Consider the following 7,215-nt stretch of genomic DNA (forward strand, 5'->3'; position numbering starts at 1 on the left):
CGTTTATGCACAACCTTCACATCAGTTTTCAAGTCTCAACACACCCCAGAGGTAAAACGACTGTCATTGCCACCATCTAATGACTTCTCCAACGTCACTCAGCAATGGCTAACATTAGGTGGAACTTGATTCCTGGTCCACTATTCCATTATTTAATAGTGAAATGTGGAAAATGGGAAAGGATCCCCCAAGATAACAAGAATTAAGATTAGGGAAGTTTACGATCAACGTTAAGGAAACCTGGTGCTGTTCAGAGAGGTTGGCTGGGCTGGAAGCTGTTGTTTTCTGTAGTTTGTTAACAGACTCTGTCCACGCCGCCCCACCCTTTCTCCATTTCACCAGCAATCAATTTTACTCTCTAGTGGTTTCTGATGGGATCAAGAAGAACAACTTAAGTTCCCGACATTGCAACTGGGAAACAAGTTAGACCGGGCAGTGTGGCCCATCACTCTTTACACGACATTGGGTAAGCTACCTCACCCCTCTTTCCCTCCACTACAAGGAGACTTAAGAGTTTCTACCTTCTAGAATTACTGAGAGAGTTAAATGAATTCAGCGCATGTAATGCTTTTAGTACAGGCCAATAATACTACTAAATAAATGACTGAAGACAAGACCCTTATGTTCAAGATAACTATAAGCTGGTTGTATTGTAAGTGGTATAAGAAATTGAGCAGGACCCAATTATTCACTAAACTACTGGTATAGGCAGCAGAAAGAGGGCAATCAAGTCTATGGTCTGACTTTCCCACTCATCAGCTGTGTGTTATCTATGGAGTCGGTTTGCTCCCCAAGCCTTAAAACTATTTGTGGGTACTATGCTATCTGAGCACTCCCTTAGGCCCTCCCATCTCTGTCTGTCACCGTGATATTGTGATTTATAATAAGAAATATATATTTTGGCCTTTGTCCCCATTTCTGGCATTGATCTAAAAACCCTTGGAATTTTCTAGGAGTGCCAGGGTGGCACAGTCGGTTAAGCATCTGGCTCTTGGTTTCCGCTCGGGTCGTGATCCCGGGGTCATGGGACCGAGCCCCGCATCAGCCTGGAGTCCGCTTGTTCCTCTCCCTCCACCCCTACCCGCCACCCTCGCCCCCGTGCTTGCACGCGTTCTCTGGCTCTCTCAAATAAATGGATAAACTCTTTTTAAAAATAAATAAAAATAAAAAAACCAAACCCTTGGAATTTCCTAAGGGATTAGAGAGGTGAGAGAGATAAAGGTGTCATCCATTACTCAAAACAATCCCCTGTCAACCACATCAGAGTTTATGTTAATGAGGTGACTTCTGGGAAGCCCCCCTAAGGGTGTGGCTGGTTGCCAGGGGAACCAACCCAGTGATTAGGTTAAATGTTCTGCACCCCTCTCCCACCTCTGGGAAGGGAGGGGGCTACAGATTCAGTTCAATCACCAATGGCCAATGATTTAATCAATTATGCCTATGTAAGGAAATCTCCATAAAAACCCCGAAAGAATGGGATTTGTGAGCTTCCAGGCTGGTGAACGAGCAGGGGTGCTGGGAGGGTGACGTGTCCAGAGAGGGCATGGAAGCTCAGCACCCCTTCCCACATACCTTGCCCTACGCATCTCTTCCATTTGGCTGTTCCTGAGTTCCATCCTTTTCTCACAAACAGGTAATCCAGTCACTAAACTGTTTTCCTGAGTTCTGTGAGCTGCTCTGCCACATTTCTCAAACCCGCGGAGGGGGCCCTGGGAAGCTCTGATTTAGGGGTGGTCAGGCAGAAGCACAGGTGATACCCTGGACTTGGGATTGGCATCTGAAGTGGGGCAAGGGGGCAGTCTGGTGGGGCTGGGCCCTTAACCGAAACCCTTCCATTGCCCGATGTAGAAAACCCACAGGTCTGGTGCCAGAAGTTTAGTTTTCAGAGAGCACGGTCTATCATATAAATGGAAACAATTGAGTTTTTTCCTTTACTATCACCAAGACCAAGACAGAAGCTGAAGGCTGGAGAGGGAGAGCACAGTGCGCTGCATGGTCGAGAAGGTTCGGTAAGAAGGCGCGGACAGAAGCTCCCAGAGGAGAGAAGAGGGGTAGGAGCTCTCCTGGGATAAAGGAAATGGCATATGAGGTACAAGAAAGGAAAGAAGCATTCAACCTCATCTTCAACCTCTGCCACTGATGCAGTTTTGGAATGTAGGTGAAGTTTGGTGGGGTGAGGTCCAGAGGGGACGACCGAGAAAGAATTCTTGAGATCTTTGGTGCAAAATGGTGGTTTTATTAAAGCGCAGGGACAGGACCTGTAGGCAGCAAGAGCTGCTGCACCGGGGGTGTGAGGGGTGGCTCATTCTATACTGGGAGCTGGGGGAGGTAAGCAGAAAGGGAGCTGTCCAAAAGGACTTTCATATGGTAAAGAAGACTCTCAGGATACTGGAGGCCTTGCTATTATCAAGCTAAGGTGGTTTTTTCCTCTAGCAAAGCTTTATTAACATGAAGATAGTTGGAAGTTTCCTGGAGGAATGTCACACATATCCTACCCAGGAGCAGGGAGGGGAGGTTGCAGGGTGTCACCTTGTGCTTTGTCCTCAGCTAGCCTTCTGCTCCCCCATCACCACCATATCGAAGCTGGAAAACCAACTGGTATCCCTGCTACCTCTCAGCCAGCCCAGAGTCCAGTGGAGGGGACAGAACTTAAGTTTACTTCCCAAATAGGCTCATCTCTTTGTAAAATAAATTTCCCCTTTGAAAGTTATTAATCTGCCAGCTAAAAAAAATATGACCACCAGGACTTCATACAAGAAAACCCAATCTAGAAGTTTAGGGAAAATGGTAACAACTTGGAGTCTCCCTCACTCTCTATCTGTGACCTCAACCCTGGGGTTGAGGGTCCTAAACCCCGTCCCTGTCTCTGTGTCATGGACCAGCTATTCCCAGAGGCACACTTGACCTCTCTGTCCTACCTCACCCTGGCAGCTGCAGCACAAAGATATTCCAAGGAGAGGCCAAGAAACCCCACTGGTTAAGAACCAACCTCCACAGCCTTTATTGAAAATAAAGAGCCATGAGCTGATTTGAATTATTACATCTTCCTACAGCTGTTCCCTTTTAAATATTTATCCTGGCAAACACCATCCCCGTTTTTTACAACTTATTTTAATTGTGTGACTATTAAGCAAACCAAAGCGTAAAATTGGCTCTCAGTGCTGAGATTTATGTGATTCATAGACCGGAGCTTATTAAAAAGGGAATCCACTGTGCAAACTAGCCTCACGAGTGCCCCACACTGTCTCTAGGGAAGGTGTGAAGTATTTCCCCTATTCCTGCCTGTGGCTGCCAAGCTTCCATAGTAAGTAGCATAAAAAAATGAACAGAGGGGCGCCTAGGTGGCTCAGTCATTGCGCGTCTGCCTTCGGCTCAGGTCACGGTCCTGGGATCGAGTCCTGCTCCGCGGGAAGCCTGCTTCTCCCTCTCCCACTCCCCCCTGCTTGTGTTCCCTCTCTCACTGTCTGTCAAATAAATTAAAATCTTTAAAAAAACAACAACAACAGAATCTACCCATTCCCCTCATTCTTTTTTTCTTGTTAACAATCCTAATGAGCTTAGACTGGGTCAGGGATGCTACAGTCTTACAGGGGGTGGCAGAAGCTCTGAGAGGCTCACAAACAGAATCAGCTCCCTGGAGGATTTAGCATCAAGGTCTGAGGGAAGGACTTAATCGTGGGACTTTGAATAACTAGGAATAGGTAGGAGATATCCTGCTTATTTGCCACCAAGGTGATCCTTGGTTTGGATCATGGAATTGCTTTAAAACTTCAATAAAAGCAAGGGGCGCCTGGGTGGCTCAGTCAGTTGAGTGTCTGACTATTGATTTCGGCTCTGCTCATGACCTCAGGGTTCTGGGATCGAGCCCAGGGATGTCCACGCCCCATGTTGGGCTCTGCGCACAGCACGGAGTCAGCTCGAGATTCTCTCTCTCCCTCTGCCCCTCCCCCTGCTCCCCTTTTCTATCTCTCTAAATAAAATCTTAAAAAAAAAAAGACTTCAATAAAAGTGCTCCCTGGAAAAATGCACTTACAAATATTTACATGAATACTGGGTTACTCTTTCACTGTTACCACCCAAGCTGCCCTCATTTCCCCCTGGTGTTAAGTCAACTTAGTATTCACCTGACTGACCTCCCAGACTCTAAACAGCAGCCAGACATAGCAGTCCCGTTAAAACCCAAATCTCTGCTCAATACAATCCACGAGCTTCCCATTTTACCTGCGATAAACGGCAACACCTCTGTTTACAAGGCCCTCTAGGGTCTGTCTCCAGATACCCTGCTGACCTCATCTCTAGCTCTTCTCCTGCACTGTAAGCACACCCATATCCTTGCTGATCTCCTAACATGACTGACATATCCTGGCCTCTGGGCCTTTACTTGATGTTCCCTGCACCCTAGAACACCATGCAGGCTCTCAGTCATCCTGTTCAGTCTTTACTCCAGTGTCACCTGGGGGGGGTGCCTTCCTGACCTCTGTGTTTAAAACGGCAACTCCCCCACCCCGACCCTGCCTGGCACCTCCTATCCTCCTCTGCTTTCTTTTTCTCCATAGCACTCATCATCAGAGTACATACTATGCATTTTATTTACTGTTTATTATCTATCTCCCACACTAACCTCTGAACTCCTTGAGGAGAGATTTTTTTTTTTTTTTTTGGTCTGTTTTGTTTCACTGCTACTCCACTTCCTGGAATAGTGCCTCACACAGAGGAGGCATTCAGTACTTGCCTGATGGATTCAACCCTGCAGTGATATGAATGTATCCAGGCTGGGGAGTAGAGGGGAATGTACATTTACTGAAATACTGCCAGGCAGTTCCCAAGTTAATACCAATCATATCATCTAACTGTCACACCCCATCCTAGAAGGTATTTTTATTCCCATTTCCCCATGAAAACTGAAGCCCAGAGAAGTTAAGAAAACAGACGAAGTTTACACAGCCAGTGGTGGAACATCATTCACACCTAACTCTGTGGTTCTAAAGCCCTGCTATGCCTAGTGCACATTACTTCATTCTCCTTGGTTGCAGTTCCCACTTCTCTAATGAAATGCAAATGCCAGCTTTCACACCTAGTTCCATTTTACAGCAGGGAGATGGGAGAGGTGGGGGTGAATCAAAAAGATTCGGGGTTCCTTGGAGGTGTAATCAAGCAAAACAAACATTAAGAGCCTGAGTCTTGGTAGGAATGCAAGCTGGTGCAGCCACTCTGGAAAACAGTATGGAGTTTTTTCAAAAAGTTGAAAATAGAGCTACCCTACGACCCAGCAATTGCATTACTGGGTATTTACCCCAAAGATACAAATGTAGTGATCTGAAGGGGCACGTGCACGCCAGTGTTTATAGCAGCAATGTCCACAATAGCCAAACTATGGAAAGAGCCTAGATGTCCATCAACAGATGAATGGATAAAGAAGATGTGGTGTATATATATATATATGTATATATATATATATATATATATATATATATATACAATGGAATATTATGCAGCCTTAAAAAATGAAATCTTGGATGTGGATGGAACTAGAGGGTATTATACTAAGCGAAATAAGTCAGAGAAGGACAAGTATCATATGATCTCAATGATATGAGGAATTTGAGAAACAAGACAGAGGATCATAGGGGAAGGGAGGGAAAAATGAAACAAGACGAAACCAGAGAGGGAGACAAACCATAAGAGACTCTTAATCTCAGGAAACAAACTGAGGGTTGCTGGAGTGGGGGGTGGGGTGGGAGGGATGGGGTGTCTGGGTGATGAACACTGGCAAGGGTATGTGCTATGGTGAGCGCTGTGAATTGTGTAAAATTGATGACTCACAGACCTGTACCCCTGAAACAAATAATACATTATATATTAATAAAAAAAAATTTTTTTTAAAAAGAGCCTGAGTCCTTTTGCTCATTAACATCTAACACTGTCAAAGTTACAATGTAATAAACATCCTTCTGAGGGAGCTGATCCTTTCAGAGTTTCATTCATTCCATTCACTCATGAGTTTATTTATAAATACTTGCTGAGTGCCTACTAAGAGCCCAGTACTACACTGGGCATTGAGGATAAAGAGATGCATAAGGCCCAGATGTCACCCTCCACAAACATTTGAAGTCCAGCGTAATGCTGTCCAATAGAAGATCATGTGAGCTGAGTATGCAGTTTTACATCTTCTAGGCACTACATTTTCAAAAAAGTAAAACAGTTGAAATTAATTTTAATAACATATTTTGATACAGCCCAACATAACCAAGATATAACCTTAACAGGTGAATCAACATAAGTATACTATTGATATCTTACAATCTTTTGTTTGGCAGCACATCTCTGAAATCAGTGTGCATTTTGCACATACAGCACATCTCCATTTGGACTAGCCACATTTCAAGAGCTCGATAGCCACATGTGGCTAGCAATGACAGCATTTGACAGCACAGGGTTACGGAAAAAGGTAAAGTCAAGGGGCTTCTCAAAACAATGTAGTAAATGCAATGATAGAAGGATGACTCAGGATTACTCATCTGCCAGGTAGGACTTGAGCCTCCAGGGACCTTCCAACCCCAAAGACCTTGTTCATTCTGCATCACATTAGAGACTTTGCCCCACTCCAAACAGTGGGACTGTGGTTGTCCTCAACCTACCAGCCAACCTTAATATACCCAAACAAAACTCATCCTTTTATCTCAAAAAGCTACTTCTCATTTTGTATTTCAGTTGATGGCACCATTATCTACCTGCTCACTCAAGTCATTCTCATTTCATCTTTAAGTAAATGAGTAGTATTTTGTCTAGAAGATAATTTAAAATCCAAATATTTAGTATTTTTTAAAAATGTCTCTTCCTCTCCATCCCAACTAACTGAGCGTGTTCAGGCCACTTTCATCTCTCACATGGATCACCACAAGAAACTTTTTTCCCAGCTTTATTGAGATGTAACTGACATACATCAGTACATAAATTTAAGGCCTACATAGCATAAAGGTTTGACTTACATACATTATGAAATGAATGCCACAGTAAGTTTACTTAGCATACACCACCCCATACAGATACAATAAAGAAAAAAATCTTCCTTAATAATATGGAACTCTTCAGGAATTTGTAGGTCATCCTTGCACGGGGCCACGCTAATCTCTGTATGTTCCAATTTTAGTATATGTGCTGCTCCAGCAAGTACTAAGAACCTCTTAATTTCTTCCCTTGCCTCAGTCTCTCCCC

General features: G+C 44.3%; 1 non-coding gene across 1 annotated transcript; it reads right to left on the bottom strand.

Moving 5' to 3' along the window:
• Positions 1-7,072: 7,072 nt before the first annotated feature.
• On the bottom strand, positions 7,073-7,174 carry LOC113908342. The gene has a single exon (XR_003515423.1). It is a non-coding gene; the product is annotated as a U6 spliceosomal RNA (small nuclear RNA).
• Positions 7,175-7,215: the final 41 nt, after the last annotated feature.

This window comes from Zalophus californianus, chromosome 16 (assembly GCF_009762305.2).
Source record: "Zalophus californianus isolate mZalCal1 chromosome 16, mZalCal1.pri.v2, whole genome shotgun sequence".
Lineage (NCBI taxonomy): Eukaryota > Metazoa > Chordata > Mammalia > Carnivora > Otariidae > Zalophus > Zalophus californianus.